The sequence below is a fragment of the Propithecus coquereli genome, unplaced genomic scaffold (assembly GCF_000956105.1).
Source record: "Propithecus coquereli isolate 6110/MARCELLA unplaced genomic scaffold, Pcoq_1.0 Scaffold137, whole genome shotgun sequence".
NCBI classification, from domain to species: Eukaryota; Metazoa; Chordata; class Mammalia; order Primates; family Indriidae; genus Propithecus; species Propithecus coquereli.
In genome coordinates this window covers 4,849,953-4,873,737 of record NW_012137969.1, presented here as the reverse complement: position 1 = coordinate 4,873,737, position 23,785 = coordinate 4,849,953, and the positions used below count along the sequence as shown (strand labels likewise).

At 37.7% G+C, this 23,785-nt stretch overlaps 1 protein-coding gene across 1 annotated transcript in view; it reads left to right on the top strand.

The window, feature by feature from the left end:
- The window catches only part of SDK1 (sidekick cell adhesion molecule 1), a 595,735-nt gene that overhangs the window by 234,703 nt on the left and 337,247 nt on the right, over positions 1-23,785 (top strand). The window lies entirely within an intron of this gene.

The window sequence follows — 23,785 nt, the reverse complement described above, 5'->3', positions numbered from 1 at the left end:
AATGGCCTGGCATGTGCACATGCCGGTGCACTGGTCACACTGGACAGCGGGTAACAAGCGGACCCTGAACAAAGCAGCTCTGATACACGCTTCAGCAACCGCTCTCCTCAGCATTCACACCTGATTCTCTCTGCGCTTTGTTTTTTTTTTCTTCCCACAAATGCAGCCTAGTCAATTAAAAAGAAATTGCATTTGCAGTGGGTATTTATTTAACACTGAGCAGGTTGCTTGGTGTATGGGACCAAAAATAATAAAAGTAAAATAACATTTGAGTGAATAAATTACTGATACATGTAGAAAGTGGATGAATCGTCAGTATAAAACAGATGGAAATTGTGGTTTCTAGAATAAATTCAGTAGAAATTATATTTTATTTGAGCTGCTCCCCTACATACAACTTTGCAGAAATCCAATTTAACAATTTTAGACCATATTCCCAATTACTTAAAGAAGAAGGGTGGATTTGTATTTCTTGATAACACAGGTATTTCTGTTTGAAGTAAATGAGAGTAACCTGCACATAGCAGGAGGAAAGTGAGTCCCCAAAATTTTATTAACTAGAGGTTGCTGATAAATGACACTCTCTTAATTTCATGAACTGAATAATAAAAGAACTCCCCAGGACATATACCCAACACATGCATGTACATACACACACACAGGAAAAGAAAAATGTGCTAGCATTCCCCTTTGGGTATGCAGTTAATATACCGTTTAAAGGAATCTCAATAAAGATTTCCTATAAATTATGTTTATTGCATGAAAATAAGTAGAGTATAAGGTATGAATTCCAAATGTGCTAAGGGAATTCCACCCTCTGATTTTAAAAAGAGAGGGACATTTGTTTAAGGAATTTGATTATCTACTGATAGGTCATTTCTGAAAATAATGTAGAGCATTCATCTTCAATCATAGTCGATGCTTTAATGCGGACCACTTCCCCACGCCCCAGCTCCCTGCACACCTCACTCTCACCAGGCTCCTGATTCTTTGAGAAAGGAAAGCCATCCACTACTCAATAAATTCCCTCCAAATATATGCATATTGACTCATTCTTATTAAGCTCACTCCTATTCTGGGAGAGTACTGCTGCTCTTTTTCAAGCCTAAAGCTTCTGTACTTCTGTGAACTCATCTTCTCCACGCTTGGCTCTATTTTCTCCTTTCTGTCTTACGTTTATCTAGAGCTCTGTAGACATACTCAGCACTTTTCCTAGACTCCTATCGAGAGACATCCCTGCCTCCCTTCTCCCTGCCATGAGGGGCAGCAGCAACCTCCACCAGCTGCCTCTGTGGTCCTCCTTACTCTCTTGAAACTGTGGCTGCTGCTTGTCCAGTTCCCACTGTAACTGCCACCAGTGGGTGAAAGATGACCTGTTCATCTCCACATGTGGGAGTCTGTGTTGGTTCTCATCTCCTTGGCCCTAGTGACAGGACTGGCCATCCTCTTTGCCATCCTAGGTTCTAGGGTTTTCTGGCCTCTGACAGCTCCTGCCCAGAGTCTTTGTGATCTTTTCTTCTCTGCCCTCCCATCAAACCTTCTGTCGGGAGCTGCCTGGGCCTCACAGCTCTTTTCTGTTCTAGTCTCTCACTTATTCCTGAAGCCTCCAAACCTGCTTTTGTGATTCTGAGCTTTACTGGTGGAACTCACATGTGTCCCCTGCTGTCTAGATATCCCATGCTTCTCAACATCTACATAAACACAGCATCTACATAAACGCAACATCTACATAATAAAACTCAGCATCTACATAAACTCATCTACATAATAAATCTCATTATTTCTTGCCCAGACCAATTCCTCTCTATCAGCTTGGTCATCATAAAACTAGAAATCATAGGATCGTCTTAAATTCTTCCCCTCTTCGGTTAAGTTCTCAAATTCTATTGATTCTATTTCTGAAATAGTAGTAATTTTATTTAGTATTTACCAGGGCCTATTGTGTACTACACTGAGGTGGATATTTCACAGAGGAGACTTGTGGCCATGGCCACAAGACTAATAGGTGACAGAACCAGGATTTGAAGCAGGTGTGTGCAACCACAAAGCCCAGTCTTTCATCCTCTCGCGTGCCTCTCACACCCTACTGTTTCCTTATTGCCACTGTCATGCCGTCATCGTCCCTCTCTGGAATAATAGTCTTCAAATGTTTTTGCTACTGCTCCTCTTGAAAGAACTTTTGAAAGCCACGTACTCCCTTGCACATTTTTAAAAGGATATTAAAAATTTTCATACAAGTAAATATTTGCAAGAAATATTTAAGTATTGACTTTTAAAAATAAAACTATTACATCATTCTTCTGAATGGATTAACTAGAATATCTATTAAATGATACCATCATCTATTTCAAAAGTATGTGGAAAACATTTTCTTCAATGGTTGGAGGTGGTGCTGGTACACTATTGCACTTGCTCTCCCCTTCCCCACAGAATTGTATCCTAATATAATGTTCTTTCATGCTTGAGAAACTCTTATTGATCACACTATCATGTTTACATGAAACATATATACATATGTTCACCCATATATACAAATATACATGTGCATACATGCACACACACAAAAATAGTATTTGAAATTTGTTAGTTATTTCCAGTGACCATAAAACTCTGTGTTTAAAAATTCTGTATTGATCTATTACTATGATAACTTTAGGACACAGTTCATCAGAATTCCATATGACAAATTTCATAAATAATTATCGAACCTATAAAATTTTAATTGGAAATGCATCTTTTAACAAGATGGATTCAGGGACATTTATGTTTCGGTGCCCTGATCAAAGGAATTTAAATTGTTCATTTGTTTTGGTACCCCAAAAGATTTTATCCAAAAGCCCTTTATCTGGAATCTATGAACATCTTCAGCTCTCTAGACAGTCATGTCTTATTCAAGGTGCCTTGTAAAAGGTGGTAAGTCCTCAAGATTCAGAACAGTGAGAGGTATGCCTTTCCTTTTTAAAGTAGGAGAAGGACAATTGTGCAGGTGACAGGGAGAACCTGGAGTTGAAAATTCTTCGGCAGACAGTTTTAGGAAAGACAACACATAGAAATTGAATATCTGGAGTTGATTCCCTTCAAACTGCCTGTGTTAGGAAAGTCTGTAAGGAACACACTTAACTCCAGTGGAACAGGTACCAGTGTGAAGACCACCCCTCCCCGCCAGGCCACTTTCAGTAGCTACAGTGGAGTTCCCTTTCTAAAACACACCACTTCCCTTCTTCAGGACTCTTGATAGGCTCAGAGCATGAGATCTTCACTCCCTGGCCTGGTATTTTTTCACACCTGTCCCAGCCTGTGTTTAGGGTTTCAATTTTCCATCCCAACTTTCCCTGTCAACTCTTCCCTCTTCTCCCCCAATTAATGCATCCCTGCTGGACTATTCTTTGAACAAATCCGATAGCCTGGAATGCCCTTTCCCTGTTTCTGCCTACACATCTTCAAGGTGGCCCCAGCATCACCTCTTCTCTGGAATTGTATCCACTCCTCCTGGCTCAGTCACACTCCTGCCATCTGCTTATCAGTGCTGGTGCACCTGGTGTACCTGCCTTGCCTGTGAGGTTGGGGCTCCTTCCCAGGCAACACCCCCTTTTTCACCTTGTATCCTAGGGTCAAGCACAATGCCAAGTACAGAATTTGGAATAGAATTTTTATAATTTTAGCTGCCAAGAAGTTAAACTTCTTGGATATTTGTGGGAAAGTTGATTAGTCTTTAGAAAGATAATTTTTGTAGAAAATTTGTTTGAACAGTTCAGTATTATATTGATTGGTTGAGAGGGTAATTTTTGACTTCAGAGAATTTTGCAAGAAAAATTGAATTTGTAAGACCTTTTGAACCTTATACAGACTAGTGAATTTCAATTTAGAGCAGGACGCAGAATTCATTTTGATGGATGATTCTGAGAGGGCTGCACATTTTGATAATAGATTAGAATGTTCCTGATAGCTGGCCATTACCTATGTACGACAAATAGTCTTTTGGGTAGTGGTATCATTTGTTTCTTTTCTTGTTATTGTACTTATCTTTGTAACTTTCAAAAATCGTAAATAAATCTTTTTTAAAAAGCTGTTCCAAAGCTCACATAGGGAATTCATGATAGAAAAGGCGACAGACCTTTAATTATGAAGGCAGTGCTTGGCACCACAGTAAAATATTAGCTTTACTAGAAAGAGAATTCAGAAGTTTAGAATAATAATATGCATTTTCACAAGTTGAAATGACCAATAATTCACAAGTTGAGAAGAGACTGGAAGCTCGTAGTTTCTCAAATGTTGTGTAATAAGTTGTTTTCTTCCACATTGCTATTCTATGACAAAAGCGAGTTAGGAGAGAGAGAGTGTATCATAGAATGAAGAGGTCCAGCTCTGGGAAGGGGCCACCTTCTACCACACACTGGGCGTGTGGCCTTTTGCAAGTTACAGGACCTTCTTCCCATTCCTCATCTGTCAAAGGGGAGTAGCAATACTACTTCTCTCACAGGAACACTGTAAGTGCTAAATAAATACATGGAAAGCATGTATGACAGTGCCTGACATGTATTAGTAAAGTGTTACTTATTTTAATTATTGTCTCAAATGAAAATAAGATACCTTTTTTTTAATTTCTAAGAATTGTCTGAGTTCTTGACCAAACCTGATGGACCAACTAAAAAATCCCATGTGCGCGTGCGTGATTAGTAATTCAAAATTATACAATGAATGTTGGCATTTTCACTTGTTAAGAGTAAAAATTATCATTTTATTAAAATTCGTTTAATGCTTGTTAAAAGCAGACAAAGATGCTATCTACCCCTGAGTAATTAGCTTTTAGAGACAATGTCTTTCTTGAAGACATGATATAGTCTTTTTTAAATTGAATTATTTGGTGATATTAGCATTTTAATGAAGGAATTATTCCATTTTCATATTTCTTAGAAACTGATATTTAATTTCTGCTTCATGTTAATAATGTAAGTATTTAACATATTTAAAGGCTCAGTTAAAACAAATTCATACTTAATATTTCCATAAAGATAGAAGCATAATATGCTTCTTTTATTATGGTGTTTATGTTCTTGTTTTGTCACAAGTTTTCCCTTTTATGGAGCTATATTTTGGAAATGCTAATTCCAAGGGAATAATAATTGAGATCAGTCATATCTTTGATGTGAAAACTTGCCAATCACGTAAGTGTTGTGAGGATGTGTAATTTTAAAAAGCGCCTTACTCACTAAGTAACATTCACTGGCTTTAGGCAGCCTGGTGCATGTGATTTATGGGAAAGCCTTTCCGTGGTTTTGCACAGTTCACCAGTAAACCTTTCTCACAGGTAGACATGAGTTGAACTCAGAAGAAATGGCCTTTGGAAAAGGACTAGACGTTGAAGCTAAATTGCTAAATAGCCTCAGACATCCCCAGAGGAAGAAAAATAAGATTTAAAGTGTCGTTATTAAAGAATATGATCTATAAATAAAATAGTATATTCTCATACCCCTGACAGATTTTGACAAATAAGTGAAAAATGTGTTCCTAATAGGAAAAATGTGTTTGAAGTGTGTTCTACACTATTTAATGCTGCTGGTGCATTGAGAGATTGCTGGTCAAGTTGAAGTTGAGTTAATCTGAGTGAACAAAAAGAGAAGGAAGGGTTGCTCTGCCTTGGAGGTCTGCTTTTCACAGAGCCTCTTTAGAGATGACCAGATTGGAGGAGAACCCTCACTGCTAGTTCCCAGGCCCTCACATGAATGATGAGCTATGTACAAGAAGTGGGTCTCGTTTTTATTTGGGATTCTTTAAGCCATTTTGAAATTTTGATTTTAAAAACAGTGCTGCCTGATATCCTGTACCAGCATGGAAAATTGGCCAGCCCCAAGTGATGGATAGGACAGAGTCCTTGAAGGGCAATGTGGGTGTTTGGGAGAGGCTGGTGCACTGCTGAGGGTAGAGGGCTGTCATCAGCCATCATCACTGCTAACATTACAAAAGGTGAGAAAGGTACCATTTGTTTAAAATCTTTTCTTGAAATTTCTTTTTAACATATGCTATTTTGGGAAATAAAGATATGTTTCTTTAATCTTTAAATACCATGTACCTTTGTCATAATAGTCACCCACCCCCAGAGTCTTTCTGAGAGAATCATCTGAGTACAGAATGTTACCTTGTGGTAAACTAATTAGTTCTATCTTCTCCCTGACAGTGTGGGTAAGGGAGCATCTGTCACTGGATGAGGCCCAGTGTGTGCAGTCATCCCTCAGCATACTCCAGGGACTGGTTCCAGGACCACCTTCCTAACCTACACCCCTAAACCAGCATCCTCACATACCTGTAGTCGGTCAGCCCTATAGAACCCACATATAGGAAAAGATGCCCCTCCATGTATGTGGGTTTCGCATACTGTGAATATCGTGTTTGCAATCTGCCTTTTGTTGAAAAAAAAAAAAACAAACATATGCTTTGGTTGAAAACACCAAGGCATACAAGTGGACCTGTACAGTTCAAGCCCATGATGTTCAAGGGTCAGTTGTGTACTGGTTGTTACAGTGGAAAGCAGTCTATTGTTCAGACTCATCTCAGAAATAGTTTGTAGTCCTGAGTGTAAATTCTAGAGTTTGTTTATTTACCCAACAGTGTCAGAGGGCATCTCTTAAGTGCCTGCTGCTGGGGATATAGCAATAAACTTAACTGTCCTCGAGGACATCACAATCTAGTCTTGCTTGTGTTTTAAAATTGTGTGTGTTTGTGTTTGATCAAGTGAATTTTAATATTCAAAGCTCTATTAGAAAACTTCTTAAATATTGCATATATACATGTATGTGTATGTATTACTTTTACAGGTTGTGTATCCCTTATTCAGAATTCTTGGAACCAGAAGTGTTTTCAATTTCACATTTTTTTTTGGATTTTGGAATATTTGCAGAATATATACTAGTTGAGCATCCCTAATCCATAAATCCAAAATATGCAATGCTCCAATGAGAATTTCCTTTGAGTATCGTGTTAGTACTCAAAAAATTTTGGATTTGGGAGCATTTTGGATTTAGGGATTTTGGATTAGGGATGCTCAACTAGTATTAAAAAAAATAAAGCCTTAACAATTTCTTAATTTGAGAATATGGAATAGGAATTATAACTTCTAGGAATAGAATGCTTGAGAAAAATACAGTAAATCTCACTTTCTCAGAAAACTTTTAGGAGCCAAAGATTATGCCTAGTGTGGTAGACAAGCAGAGGTTTTGGGACCATCTGACCTCAGTTCAGATCTCAACTCTGTTTCTTCCTAGTTTTGTGACAGCGGGAAGGTTACCTAAACTCTTCAGACCTCAGGTGCCATATCTGAAAATATGAATAATAAACATACTAATCTGTACCTTAAGTATTTAAGGAGTATTTATGAAGATTAAATCAGATTATATAAGTAGAACTCCTGGAACACAGTAGACATTTAATAAATGTTAATTATTTCCCCTTCTCATTTCCTTACCTGAATTCTCAGTATTTATTACTGGTGCCTATTATTAACTACTAAAGATGATCTGATTATTATAGAGTAACATAGTGACCATATTCCATAATGCCAACAAGATCTTTCAACAAGAACAGGATATAATTTAAGAAATATTTTACTCATGAAATTTTAGAGTCATACAACTACACTTGAGTGTGTCTGTTCATTAGAAAACATAAAAGTGACAATTTAGGTTTTTTCTGCAATATCTTCTGAAAATATAGGAAGAATATTTGAGGAATTTTAAAACAAATGGTAGAATAAAATACCTTCCATAGCCTCTCCCTCTCCCTCCAAATAATAGAAACAACAAAAAGATAGATAGATACATAGATTGATAACACGAAGAAGAGGAAGAGAGGTGTATTATGAGGGATCCTTAAAAGGAAAGAGCAGATGAGATTGGATTGAAAGGAAACCTACAAAAGGTGGAAGTGACACTAGAGGTAGAAGACACTGGGAGCAAGATGCACCCAGGTGCAAATGCAGGATGATTGAGCCCTGACCTCTCCATCTGCAGTATTCTCCATATATTGTGCTTCCTCATTCCACTCCTCCAGTGGCCACAGATGTGTCTGCCCACAGGTGAGAGGTATGAGTATTGGGATTTAGGCCCAAGAGAGAGGTCAATTCTCTAGTGAGATAGGAAAAGAGAGCACTTTCTCCCAGGAGATTATCTAGATAAGTATCCTGACCAGCAGCACATCCCCCTCTCTCATGGCAGGGGATGGACACAGCAGATATTCTCACTGGAATCTCAGATAGAAAGAAGACCACTACAGGAACCACCAACAGCTGGAAAGTGCCGACATCATGAAAGAGAGACACTCACACAATCAGGAATATTTGTGCAAGGAAACATTGAATAGAGCAAGTGGAAAGAACTACAGACAGGATAAATTTATTATTTATGGAGCAATGCAAGAACATATTGCATTCGTAAAAATTAGAGATACTAGAAATTAAACATTGATTGTTGAAATAAATATTCAATAGACTGAAGAAAAAAGTGGATACAACTGGAGAACAGGCTTCGGAATTCTCCTAGAAGGTATCACAGGCAGTCTAGGAGATGTATGTAAAAAAAAAAAAAGTTGAGAGATACAGCAGATAGAATCGGCCATGCAAATGTTCATCTAATAACAGGAGTTTCATAATAAGGGAATGTGGGGGAGGTGTTGTGCAAAGAAATCCTAGGCAATTTTCCATAACTGGAGAAAGACAAAGGGGTCATTGGGTGCCAATAAAACAAAAACAAATAAACTTCCAACACAATATCTTAAAATATTCTGGCTGGTGGGGTTGGGGAAGGGCTTTTTTAGTCAAGGTTCTGAGGGGAAAACTTTGAATGTAGAACTCTTTGCTCTTTTTCAAGGGTCAAAATGAAATAAAGATGTTAAAGACTTTTTCAGACATTCAAGGTGTCTCAGAAACTTGCCAACTACAGGCTGTGAAAGAATTAATGAGCAGTGTACTCTAGCAGTAAGAAGAGTACATACAAATGAAGTAATAATGAACGAAGAATTCGCCGAAACTTACTCTTAAGTCTAAATATTGTTTATTGTTCCAAGAGTTATCCACAATCAGAGACACTGGGAGTTTGAGAAGAGAGAGGTGGGTGGGGGAGGAGTGAAGAGAAAGCATACCAGTTTTGTTTTCTTGCTTAGGAGAAGGATATACCTACTGACAAAATCCAGATATAAAGGAAGTTTAAATAAATGTTAAAATTTAAGGGTAGCCAGTAAAAGCATAGAAATTGAATTCATAGCTTCCAAACCACTGAAGGAAAAAATGATGAAGTAAATCTTATCAATCCAAGATAAGACAGGAAAAGAGGGTTAATGAACCTAGACTCATGGCAAAATTAGTACATAAAAAAAGATTTCAGACCAGTCCAAACAGATTAGTAATATCAGTAAATGTGACTAATTTAAACTAATGTAACTAATTTAAACTACCTCTGAAAAATAGAGCCTTTCATATATAGGGTTAAAAAAAAAACAGCTACATTATACACTATTTACAGGGTATAAATTTTTTAATGACATAGTTTAAAATAAAAGCATGTAAACATGTCAGACAAACATTGATGACAATTAGGTTTAGCAATATTAATAAAAATTAGAATTCAAGGAAACTTGTACTACTGTGTTAAAATGAACATAGAGGAACATTTCATGTTGAAAAGGGAAGGATCTACCAAGAAATTACAACAGTAATACTTAATATACCATCACCAAGTAGATTGAATCTCCCAAAATGTAAGGATGGTTCAGAATTACAGTATGAAAAAAATCAACTCCCATTCGTTGAAAAACTTAACCACCTGAGTATAGAAGGAAAATATATTAGCCAAATAAAGGGCATCTAAGAACAATCTCCTAGAAATAACTTAATGGTGAATTATTTATTAGAAGCATTAAGTTTAAAATCTGGATCTGGGCAAAGATGTCTGCTATTAACATTGCACTGAGAACACAGTCAATGCAGTAAGACAGAAGCAAATAAGGGGAGGAAGGGGGGAGGAAGAGGAAAGAAACAGAAAAGAAAGAGGTATATATTAGAAAGAGGCCAAAGTGTCATTATTTCAGGCAATGTGATTGCTTACATAGTAAACCTAAGATAATCAATTGACTATTAGGATTTATGAGAGAGTTCTGAAAGACGGTGGATACAAGATCAACATAGAAAAAACTTAATCCTTTTCCTGTTCATCAGGAATATCAATTTAGAAAAATATAATAGAAATGCTATCAAAATAGGAACATCCTTTTCACTATAGCAAGCTAAACTTTCAAGTATTTTTTAGTAAACCCAATGAGAAATATATAAGAATCTGTAGGACTTTACTGAAGATGATTTTAAAAAGGAACACACGGAGGATATGCTGTGTACATGGATGGGAAGACTCAATTATGTAAAGATATCAACTCTCCCCAGATGAGTCTATAAATTCTATAAATCATGAAACTTGTCAAGATGATTCTAAAATTAATATGGAAACTTTAATGAAAGGGCTTAATAAACCATAGTACATTCATACTATATATTAATAGTATAATCGATTAGATAAGGATAATGAGGTAGATTTGTGCATGAGTACGGCTACAACTCCAAAATATATTTTTCTGTGGGAAAAAGAAAGTTGCGCAACAGTACATATGATATATCATTTCTTTAAAAAATGCAAAACAATACTTTGTACGCTTTATTAGTACATGTGTATTCATCTAAATGAATTGAAAAAGATCTAGAAAAAAATACATCAATCTGTTCACTCCCTCTCTGGAGAGAAAGGATGAGGATAAAATGTATAAAAATTTTCAGAAGGGTGTTTCACCCACCTTTCAGAGTCTTATGTTTGCTTTATATGTAAGGCCCAGGGCTTTTAGTTGTTACTTAGGAGGAAGAATTGGGAAAGTATGTGTAGACCATCTGGGAAGTGCAAGTCCCAACACTGCTTTAAAAGGAAGAAAAAAAAGAGGGAAGAATTTCCCTATTAGGAGTCAAAGCATATTGTAAAGATAAAGTAATAATTGTGATACTGAAACAGGAATGAACAAATGTATTGTTTTTGCTTATCTAGTATAACAACTACTCCAAAATTTAGTTGTTTAAAACGACCTTGTTTTTTCCTTTTACTCAACATTTTGTGGGTCATGAATTGGGAAAGGGCTCAGCTGGGGAGCTCATCTCTCAGGAGGGTGGCTGGACTAGCAGTCTGTTTCTGTGGTGGCTTCTCCTCATGGTATCTCATTCTCGAGGGCCTTTGTTCATGGCTTGAGGATGTCATTGCATGGTGGCTTCAGGAAAGGTGTGCTTCTTTGATGGTGAAATCCACTTACCAAGTAGGTGCCTTGAACTTCAGTAATAAAAAATCTCATCTCAAACTGGTTTTCAAGTACAATCATTTATTATCACCCATTAAGTCCAAGAGTAGCACAGGTGCCCAGTGTGGCTCATAATGTCATCAAAGGCCTGACTTTTCCCGTCTTTCTGACTTTATCCCAAATCAAGATGACTGCTGGTGGCAGTTTGGGCTCTATGTTTCCTTGTTACATCATCAAGAGAAAAAGTCACACAATGAACATTCTTTCCCTTTTGTCTTATTAGATCAACTACAGTTATGGGGAAGGGGGCAGCTATATGCTCATATAAAACTATAAATTATTAGGAAATACTGGTGTAGGGAAGACCTTTTTAAGAAACAAAATTTTAAAGCAATAAAAGAACCGATAGAAATACCTTATTGCATCACAATTTAAAACCTTTGTGTAACAAAGGCCCTATAAACAAAATTGAGACAAGAGACAGACTGGAAGAAAGTATTTGCAACATAGTTCATCTACAAAGGCTTAATATTTTAGAGGTAATCAATATGAAAAAAGACAATAAAAAAAGCTGGGCAAGGCCAGGCGCGGTGGCTCACGCCTGTAATCCTAGCACTCTGGGAGGCCGAGGCGGGTGGATTGTTTGAGCTCAGGAGTTCGAGACCAACCTGGGCAAGAGCGAGACCCCGTCTCTACCAAAAATAGAAAGAAATTAATTGGACAGCTAAAAAATATATAGAAAAAATTAGCCGGGCATGGTGGCGCATGTCTGTAGTCCCAGCTACTTGGGAGGCTGAGGCAGTAGGATTGCTTGAGCCCAGGAGTTTGAGGTTGCTGTGAGCTAGGCTGACGCCACGGCACTCACTCTAGCCAGGGCAACAAAGTGAGACTCTGTCTCAAAAAAAAAAAAGCTGGGCAAAGGATATGACAAGGCAGTTGATAGAAGATGAATACATATTGCCAGTAAACTTAAGAAAAAATGGTCACACTCAATGTAGGAAATCCAAATTAAAACAAAATACAATTTTTTCACTGAGGTTGTCAAAGATTTAAGAAGTTTGATAATATCAGGTGTTGGGTAGAGCAAAAGGATAGTGGAATTTTCAAAATGCAACTGATGTATAAATTAGCACAGCCATTTTGGGGAGCAATTTGGTGATATCTATCATCATGATAAATCTCCAAGCTCTGTAAGCCTTCAGCCAACTACTTTGAGAAATAGTTGCTTAAGATTACAAGGAGATATGTATAAGGATGTTTGTACTACTGTCAACTGGAAACAGTTATAATGTTCCTGCATAAGGATGATTAAATAACCTATTATATATCTTGACTATATTATGCATAAGTATTATGCATAAAGGTCAGTGCAGTGCTATGCATAAAGATCAGGAAAGATACTGATCAAATTTGCTTTCCACTGGTTAAGTCATATATATATATTTGTTTAAACAAAATTCACTTGTAGTTTCATTTGATATCTTTGTCAAATTGGAGCAGGTTCTGTACTTGGTTATCACAGTGCTTACAGGAGGGGAGCAGTCACTGTGCAGGCATCTTTCAGTTTGGGGAGTGCTTGTGTGCTTCAAACTGAGGAGTTTCAGCTGACCCCCTGCTGCTTGGGTGCCACCAAAAAGAAATGAAATGAGTAATTTGAACACAAATGGGAGAAAGCAAGACTCATTTCCATACTGTGGAGAACCTGAATGTCTTCACCAGAAGGGAGTCTGTTAAGTTGGTGCTCATTCAAAACCTTATTTGGGATTAACACTTCTTTATAAGCTGCCTTCGTGAGCCTGAAGTAATTCACAGAGATTGATTTGTAAAACATTCTGAATCAATTAAGGCTTTAATCAGCAAAGTAGCAAACTTCACATGGCTTGTGGACTAATTTTACCATCTCCCATCAATGTGAACCTAAGCTGAAAAAAGAAAACAATTAAGAGGATGCAATTATCTGTCCTGATTACTGAATTAGAAGAGTTTGTGTTTATCTGCCCCAATGTGAAGGTAGGTGTGTTCTGTGGAAAACAATCCCAGCAGCTATGGTGTGCAGGAGGCCAATGTAGCTACTGGATCTCCTTCACACAGACCTGCTCAGCATCCCAGAGACTCTAGTGATCATGCTTTAAGTGACCCAGCATCAAACAAAGGCTCCTGGGTATTATTTTGTATAAACGTTTTTGAGAGCAAGGTTTAAAAAAGTTCCTTGGCAATGGTGGTGGGAGTTTCCTGCACAAACATCTCATTTGAATTACCACATCTACTTACACAATGATTAGGAAATTGGTTTCCTTTATTTAGACCAGGCTCTCCATGGTGGCTGCATATTAAAACCACATGGGGAGTTTGGAAAGTCCCAGAACCACCCAGACCAATTACATCAGAACGTCTGGGGGAGGAAGCCAGGCACTAGTACTTTTTAAAGCTCCCCAGGTAATTTCTGCAGCCAAGATTGACAAAACCCTGATTTAGACAGCATTTTCAGGCTAATGCAATCTCAGTCTGTGTTGTTAGGTTATGATGACCAAGTCTTTTGGGAAGAGAATCATTTTTGACAATTTGTTCACTTTGGTAAAGGATAGATGTTAAATGCATAACTAAAGTTAACTTTTGTAACTTTGTCAGACTTTTTCATATTTATGAATAAGAGAGATTCTCAGATAATGCTTCCTAATTCTTGATTTGGAAAAGGTGGTTATATGAATTATTTGTTAGGCAAACGTGAATAATCAGTGACTTTGACTTAGTCTCTTCCTTATTTTCACTTGAAGTTTCAGCCTTTTTCTGAGAAATCTTGAGTTTGAGTTAATAGTGGTTTATTTGGGACATCTTCTCTGAGCTCTGTATTCCAGAGCTACTTAGAGGATGGGCAGAGAACTACTAGTGAAAATGCTCAGCCTTTTTTTCTGTCATCCTGAGCCATTCTCCTCTGTCCCAAACAGGAATATTCTTCTCAGCAAAATAACCCAAACTCCTCAGGAGGAATACAGGGAATAGAAAACATTGTTACTTGTGCTTGTCTTCTGGGTTCCGTGCTTCTCCCACCAAGTGACTTATCAGAGAACTTTCTCTGAGAGGAGTTCTGGCAGGAACTTTTCTCTACTCCTCAGCATTTCCACTGATGTCTTAGTACCCTCTTTGAGATTGGCACCCCAATCTCTTTTTTAAAAGATTGTGGTAAATATACATGAGGTAAATATTACCATCTTAACTATTTTGGAGTGTACAATTAATTGGCATTGTAAGTATATTCACATTGTTGTGCGTCTGTCATCACTCTCCATTTCCAGGACTTTTTCATCATCCCAAACAGAAACTGTGTGCCCACTGCATGTGATTCCCCATCATCTCTCCTCTTCCTCCCATGACTTTTATTCTGCTTTCTGTCTCTGTGAATTTAACTGCTCTAGGTACCTCATCTAAGTAGAATAATACAATATTTGTCCTTTTGTGTTGGGCTTCTTTTGCCTGGCACAATGTGTTCAAGATTCATCCGTGTTGTAGCTTATATCAGAATTTCATTCCTTTTAAGGCTGAATAATATTGCAATTGCATGGCTAGACCACATTTTGTTTATCCATTCATCCACTGAGGGACATTTGGGTTGTTTCCACCTTTTGGCTATTGTGAACAATGCTGCCGTGAACATGTGTGTACATATATCTGTTTGAGTCACTGTTTTCACTCCTTTGAGTGTATGCCTAGGAGTGGAATTGCTGGGTCCTGTGGTACTCCGTTTAACTTTTTGAGAAAGTATCATACTCTTTTCCACAGTGGCTGTCCCATGTTATATTCTCACCAACAGTGTACACAGGTTCCAATTTCTCCACATCCTCACCAACAATTTTTGTTTTTTGTTTTCATAATTATTCTAATGAGTGAATAGTGGTTGGTTGGTACATTTTTGATATAACTCTGCCTGGAACTGGGTTCCCTCTAATATTTTTACATGTGGAAAAGAGACTGTTTTTATGCAGAGTTGAGAAGGGCCCTCAATAGCTCTGTGCGCAGACGGGTACAGTGCTCCATTTCAGCCTCCAGCTTTACCAGAACTTCTGTGGTCCCTGCAGTCTCCAAGGCCTGCCTCTTTTCTGGGATCTTCAATATAAATTGCCGAATCTTTTTAAGGTATCTTTTAAAACAGGCACTTGTGTTGTAATTTCCTTTCTTCCCATCAGTTTTTTTCTTCCAAAAATTTGCAGTAATCTCTAGAAAGCTGTATCTCCTCTTCAGTTAACTTTATACTGATAGGCCAGTAATATTTTAAAAAATCTTTTACTGTCATTTTAGTGGGGTTTTGAGAAGGAAAGAAGGTAAATATATGTTGACAATTGTTATGGTTTGAGAGGCTGAATAAACAGTACCCTCTCTTTCCTGACCAATAAGACAAAAGGGTAAGGCAGATAGGAAATTAAAATATTGTTTGTAACTAATAAACAGATATCGAAGATGTGGCTAGTATCTGCAGGAAAGTCGGTTTCCTAACACCAAAACCATAGTTGAATTTACTCACTCAATCTTGGACAGCCCTGAGGATAGAACAGGACAGAGCAGCTGTGCCTCCTAGTAGCCTGCCCAGGAAAGGGAAAGAATTCTATACAGATTTTAGTATTAGCCCTTAATTGGATGTATAGCATGTAAATATTTTCTCCCATTCTGTAGGTTGTCTATTTGCTCTGATGATAGTTTCCCTGGCTGTGCAGAAGCTTTTTAATTTGATCAGGTCCAATTTATTTATTTTTTTTGTTGCTGTGATTGCCTTTGGGGTCTTCTTCATAAATTCTTTCCCTAGGCTATAAGAGTTTTGCCAGCATTTTCTTCTAAAATTCTTATGGTTTCATGCCTTAGGTTTAACTCTGTTATCCCATCGTGAGTTGATTTTTGTGAGAGGTGAGAAGTGCAGATCATGTTTTAGTATTCAACATGTGGCTATCCAATTTTCCCAGCACCATTTATTAAATAAGGATTCTTTTCCCCAGTGTGTGTTTTCGTCTGCTTTTTCCAAGATCAGATGGCTATATGAGGATGGTTTTATGCCTGGGATCTCAGTTCTGTTCCATTGGTCTATGTCTCTGTTCTTGTGCCAATACCATGCGGTTTGGGTTACTATAGCCTTGTAGTATAGCTTGAAGTCTGGCAAATTGATGCCTCCCCATTTGTTCTTTTTGCTTAAGGTTGCTTTTGCTATGTGGGGTCTTCTCTGGTTCCATACAAAGTGTAGAATTATTTTTTCTAGATCTGTGAAAAATGATGTTAGTATTTTAATAGGGATTGCATTGAATCTGTAGATCACTTTGGGTAGTATAGACATTTTAACCAACTCAGGAAAATCAGGAAGAAAAAAATTAACCCCATTAAAAAGTGGGCAAAAGAAATGAACAGAACTTTTCAAAAGAAGATAAACTAACAGCCAAGAAACATGAAAAACTGCTCAACATCTCTAGTCATCAGGAAAATGCAAATCAAAACCACAATGAGATATTACTTAACTTCAGTGAGAACGGCTTTTATCAAAAAGTCCCAAAACAGCAAATGTTGGTGTGGATGTGGAGAGATAGGAACATTCATACATTGCCAGTGGGACTGCAAGCTAGTACAGCCTCTGTGGAAAGGAGTATAGAGATACCTCAAAGAACTAAAAGTAGAAATACCATTTGATCCAGCAATCCCACTACCAGGCATCTACCCAAAGGAAAAAAAGGCATTCTGTAAAAAAGACATCTGTACTTGAATGTTTATAGCAGCACAATTCACAATTGCAAAGATATGGAAACAACCCAAGTGCCCATCAATATATGAGTAAATTAATAAAATGTGGAGTTCTACTTAGCCACAAAAAACAATGGTGAACTAACATCTCTTGTATTATCCTGGGTGGAGCTGGAGCCCATTCTACTAAGTGAAGTATCACAAGGTTGGAAAAACAAGCACCACATGTACTCACCATCAAATTGGTACTAATTGATCAACAGTTATGTGCACATATGGAAGTAACATTCATCAGGTGTTGAGCAGGTGCGGTGTGGGGGGGGGAGGGGATGGGTATATTCACACCTAACAGGTGTGGTATACACTGTCTGGGGGATGGGTATACTGTAGCTTTGACTCAGGTGGTGCAAAGGCATTATATGTAACCTAAATGTTCATACCCCTATAATATTCTGAAATTTAAAAAAAGAAAAAAAGAAAAAAAAGGAAAGAGGAAGGAGCACACCTTTGTATTTCCCCAAATTCACTAGTTAGCTAAGTCAAACCGCTTTCACCAGTGAGGGGAAGGATGAGGGATCAAAGGGCGAGTTATAATAGTGGATTCTCTCCACAAAGAAGAAAAGAGATGTGGATAAAAAGCATTTTCCTCAAGTAAAAATCCTCCGTATTTAATGGACTCTTCTGACCCTCGTTTGAACTTTATCTCTGACCACTGTCATCTTGGGGTAGCTAGCTTTGACCACACTTTCTATACTTCCTACCACTCAAACCTCTTCACTTTGGCATAAGTCCCCTGTGTCCTTCCACATGTTTTACTGACAGGAGTAGAAAGGAAGAGTGTGTCATGGCCCCTGGGCTTGGGGAGTGAAGGAGATAAAATTTATGGGAAGCCCTGTCCAAGATACAGCAGAATGGGCAGAAGGAAGAGAGGGAGGTTGGAGGTTGTGAAAGCAGACAATTTGGGGAGAAGTGGCAATCCTCCAAGGGCAGCGAGAGTGGGGTGAGCCTTGAAAGAGTGAGTGGTTGAGAAAAAGGAAAGAGTGGAGAAGGGCATGCCATCCATCTCCCATTGGAGGGAGGTTGGAATGTGTTAGAAATAAAACTACAGGCTCAGAACTTTTTTGACATACGACATGCCATTTATAAAAAATCCTACCTGCAGGAAGAAATGAAAAAACAGCAACCAGCTAGAAGCCAAGTGACTATTTCAGCTTAGTTCTTAACCAGTCAGTTTTATGGCTTTTCTGCTATATAACCCAAGCACAACCCTACCACCAACATCTTTCCAGAAATTATTTTGGGATCCACAGGGAAAGGAATCCCTTGTAGTCATAAGTAAACAAACTTTGAATATGCATTTGAAAAGCAAAGACAGCAACAGTAGACAAGGCAATATATAGGTATGAGAGGAGATTCGGAGACACATTTGAAAGGAAAGACAGTCACCTTAATAGAGCAGAAGATAGAATAAAACATTATGAACACATTTTGTTAGTTGAGTTTTTAGATATTGTAAAATATACAGCATAATGTCCTTTTGATTATCGGGAGGCTGATTTCTCCAACAACCAAATCAGAGTCTTCCTTAGGTCTCAAACCACACTAAAGAGCTGATTCATTCATGTATTCATTAATTCAGCAAATATTGACTGAGCATCTCTCACTGGCTAGGCCTGTTCCGGGCTTGGGGAATTCTAGGGTGAGTAGAATAGAGATGACCCTGCTCTACTGAGCTCTCATTCCAGTGGGGGAAGATAGCTAACAAGCAAGTCAACAAGCATGTAACTGTGATAATTCCAGATAGTGATTTGTACTTTGAATGATGAAAGGGGCCCACGTATTCTTTCTCAGCAGAGAGAACAAGTACACAGGCTTTAGGAAGGTGGGAATTTGTTGTGTTTGGGGAAAGAAGACTACAGTAGCTCTGTTACAACTACCAAGGGGAGTACAGGGTTCGATGACAAATGCTGTGGCCTAGCTCTCCAGAACATCACACACACTCTCACAATTTTTCATACGATTCTAGGGAGTTTATGGGCTCCCTCACCCCTGCTGAGAATCCGTGGACCACAGAGAGAGACTGAGCGTTGGTTTGAGGGCGTACAGAAACCAGCCTGGGCAGAGTGGGGAAGCATACTATTCCCGGTGCACAGAAAGAACATGGTGTGTTTACGGGCAGTGACAGATGAAGAACAGTGTGAGAGAAAGGCAAAGGACAAATTATGAGGGACTTTGATGTCCAAGCTGAAGAGTTTGACTTTGATCCCTTTGGTCTTAGAAGCTGGGCTGCCAAGAGAGCATGTGGCTTCCAGTCAACAGCTCAGTCTCTTCGCTGGGCCTCAGGCTGGAGGGGTGTACCCACTCATTCATTCTCTGTCCCTCTGACAGATTAACAACACACTAGCTGGACATGGGGGAGGGGGCTGTGGCTGGTGTGAGTGGATGTGGGTCTTCATTCCCAGTGCTAACGGAAAAGTCATGTTTTTCCAAGTGATGCCATAAAAGCCGAGGAAAATTAAGGTTCAATCAAACATAGAAAGAAACATGATTTTATCATGTTGGATTCAAATGAAATAAAAATCGACCTTGGTCAATCTTAATCTAAAGATGTAAGTTCAAACTGGCTGAAGAAAAAAAAGGGCCTCTAACACAGGAGAGAAAAAAATGTACTCTTAATTGAAAGCATATTTTCCTCAAGCACATTAAGAAATTAGAATTTGACTACTTTGGTGTGAAGATATATAAAAATGTACCTCTTTTAATTAAAACATTTTTAAAAACTTAAAATATGTTTTTGATATTTATTTTATTTCAGAATATTATGGGGGTATAAATGTTTTGGTTACATGGATTGCTTTTGTACTGCTTGAGTCAAAGTTATAAGTGTGCCCATTTATGATTTCACCCATCCCTTCCTCCCCCTCCCACCTGCATTATTTCCATTGAGTTTTACTTCCATCTGTGTACATGAGTGCTATCAGTTAGTTCTCATTTAATAATGAGTACATGTGGTGTTACTTTTTCCATTCTTGTGATACTTCACTTAGGAGGATGGTCTCCAGTTCCATCGAGATTGTTACAAAAGGTATTAATTCATTTTTTATGACTGAGTAGTACTCCATGGTGAACATATACCACATTTTATTAATCCACTCATGAATTGATGGGCACTTGCATTGATTTTACATCTTTGCGACTATGAATTGTGCTGCAGTAAACATTCTAATGCAAGTTTCTTTTTGATAAAGTGACCTTTTTTCCTTTGGGTAAATACCCAGTAGTGGGATTGCTGTATCAAATAATAGGTATGCTTATAATTCTTTGAGGAATCTCCATACTGTTTTCCATAGAGGTTGCATTAGTTTACAGTCCCACCAACAGCGTATAAGTGTTCCTCTCTGTCCACATCCATGCCAGCATCTATTGTTTGGGGACTTTTTAGTAAGAACCATTCTCACTGGGATTAGGTGGTATCTCATTGTGGTTCTGATCTGCATTTCTCTGACGATTAGTGATGTTGAGCATTTTTTCATATGTTTATTGGCCATTAGTCTGTCTTCTTTTGAACACCTTCTATTCATGTCTTTTGTCCACTTTTTAATGGGGTTGCTTGATTCTTTTCTTGCTAATTTCCTTGAGTTCTTTGTAGATTCTGGGTATTAGCCCTTTATTGGATGTATAGCATGTAAATATTTTCTCCCAGTCTGTAGGTTATCTATAAAGCTTTTAAATTTAATCAAATCCCATTTATTTATTTTTGTTGTTGCTGTGATTGCCCTTGGGGTCTTCTTCATACATTCTTTGCCTACACCAATATCTAGAAGAATTTTTCCAACATTTTTTTCTAGAATTCTTATGGTTTCATGTGTTAGATTTAAGTCTGTTACCCATCTTGAATTAATTTTTGTGAGTGATGAGAGATATGAATCCTGTTTCAAACTTCTACATGTGGTTATCCAATTTTCCCAGCACCATTTATTGAATAGGGATTCTTCTCCCCAGTGTATATTGCTGTCTGTTTTGTCAAAGATCATATGGCAATATGTGGATGTTTTTATATCTGGGTTCTCTGTTCTGTTCCATTGGTCTACCTCTCTATTTTTGTGCCAGTACCATGCTGTTTTGGTTCCTGTAGCCTTGAAGTATAGTTTAAGGTCTGGTAAAGTTATGCCTACAGATTTGCTCCTTTTGCTTAAGGTTGCTGTGGATCTTCAGGCTCTTTTCTGGTTCCAAATGAAGTGTAGAATTATTTTTTCTAGATCTGTAGAAAATGACATTGGTATTTTGATGGGGATTGCATTGAATCTGTAAATCACTTTGGGTTGCATGGACATTTTAACAATGTTGATTCTGAGCATGATATGTTGTTCCATTTGTTTACAGCATCTGCAATTTCCTTCCTCAGTGATTCATATTTCTCTTTGTAGAGGTCTTTCACCTCCTTGGTTAAATGTATTCTCAGGTATTTTATTTTCTTTGTAGCTATTGTGAAAGATATTGAATCTTCTATTTGATTCTCAGCTTGACTGTTGTTGGTGTATAGGAATGCTACTGATTTGTGTACATTGATTTTGTGTTCTGAGACTTTGCTGAATTTATTTATCAATCCCAGGTGTCTCTTGGCAGAATCATTGGGATTTCTTAGATATAAGATTATATCATCATCAAAGAGTGGTAGTTTGACCTCCCCTTTCCCCATTTGGATACCCTTAATTTCCTTCTGTTGCCTGATTGCTCTGGCTAGTACTTCCAGCACTATGTTGAATAGAAGTGGTGACAGTGGGCATCCTTGTCTCATTCCAGTTCTGAGTGGGAGAGCTTTCAACTTTTCCCCATTCAGTATGATGTTGGCTGTTGGTTTGTTGTATGTGGCTTCTATCATTTTGAGGTATATTCCATCTGTGCCTATTTTGTTAAGAGTTTTTATCATAAAAGGGTGCTAAATTTTGTCAAATGCTTTTTCTGTATCTATTAAGATGATCATATGATCTTTGTTTTTGCTTCTGTTTATGTGGTGAATCACATTTATGGATTTATGTATGTATCCCATCCTTGCATCCCTGGGATGAAGCCCACTTGGTCATAGTGGATTATATTTTTTTTGATGTGCCACCGAATCTGGTTTGCTAGAAATTTATTGAGGATTTTTGCATCTGTATTCATAAGGGATATTAGTCTATAGTTTTCTTTTTCTGTTATGTCCTTTCCTGATTTTGGTATCAAGGTGATACTGGCTTTGTGGAATGAATTGGGGAGGATTCCGTCCTTCTCAGTGTTATAAAATAATTTCTGCAGTATGGGTACTAATTCTTTGTAGGTCTGATATAATTCAGCTGTAAAACCATATTATCTGGGACTTTTTTATGTTGAAATATTTGTTATTGCTGTTTCAATTTTTTTGCTCATAATTGGTCTGTTCAGGAGTTCTATTTCTTCCTGATTAAGCCTTGGTAGGGTTTGCTATGTATTTTTGCCTTAGGACTGCTTTTGCTGAATCCCACAGATTTTGGTAACCTGTGTCCCCTTTGTGATTTAGTTCAAGGAATCTTTTGGTTTCCACCTTAATTTCCTCCTTGACCCAATAATCGTTCAGTAGTAGGTTGTTTAATTTCCATGACTTTGTATAGAATTGCGTGTTGCTATTGCAGTTGATTTCTAATTTTATTCCACTATGGTCTGAGAAGATACGTGGTATAATTTTTATTTTTTTTTAATTTGTTAAGATGTGTTTTGTGGCCTAAGATGGGATCATTCTTAGTGAATATTCCACTTGCTGATGACAAGAACATATATTCAGTAGTTTGGGGGTAGAATGTTCTGTGAATGTCTGTTAGGCCCATTTGCTCTAGAGTCCTGTTTATGTCTAGTGTTTCTTTACTTATTTTCTGCTTGGAGGATATGTCCAGTTCTGTCAGTGGGGTGTTGAAGTCCCCAGAAATTACAGTATTGCTGTTGATCACTTTGTTTAGATCTAGTTGGGTTTGCTTTATGAATCTGGGTGCACTTGTGTTGAGTGCATAAATACTTAATATTGTTATATCTTCATGTTGAATTTTTCCCTTTACTATTACATAATGACCATCTTTGTATTTCTTTACTATTGTTGATTTAAAGTCTATCTTATCTGATATGAGATTGGCTACACTGCTTTCTTTTGATTTCCATTTGCATGAAATATTTTTTTCCATCCCTTCACCTTAAGTCTGAATATGTGTTTCCTAGAGATAGCAGATACTTGGCTTGTATTTTTTTATCCATTCAGCCAGCCTATGTCTCTTGAGTGGGAAATTCAAGCCATTCATATTTATTGAAAGAATTGATAAGTATTTCTGTTCATCCTGTTGGGTAGAGCATTATTGCTTTGTTTTACTTCTTGAGACATTATTTTATATGGGCTCTGAACTTTAGATTTTGAGTGATTTTGCACTGGTGGGTTTGTATTGTGCTAATCAATGTATAATGCAGATCTGAGTACTTCCTGCAGGGCAGGTCTGATCTTGACAAATTCCCTCAGTGTTTGCTTGTCTGAAAAAGTTTTTATTTCTCTCTCATATAGGAAACTTAGTTTTGCAGGAGACAAAATTCTAGAGTGGCCATTGTTCTGTTTAAGAAGACTGAAGATGGGGCCCCAATCCCTTCTGGCTTGTAAGGTCTCAGTTGAGAAGTCTGCAGTTAGCATGATGGATTTTCCTTTGTAATTTACCTGATGTTTTCACCTATGGCTTGCAGCAATTCCTCCTTCATGTTAACTTTGGCTAGT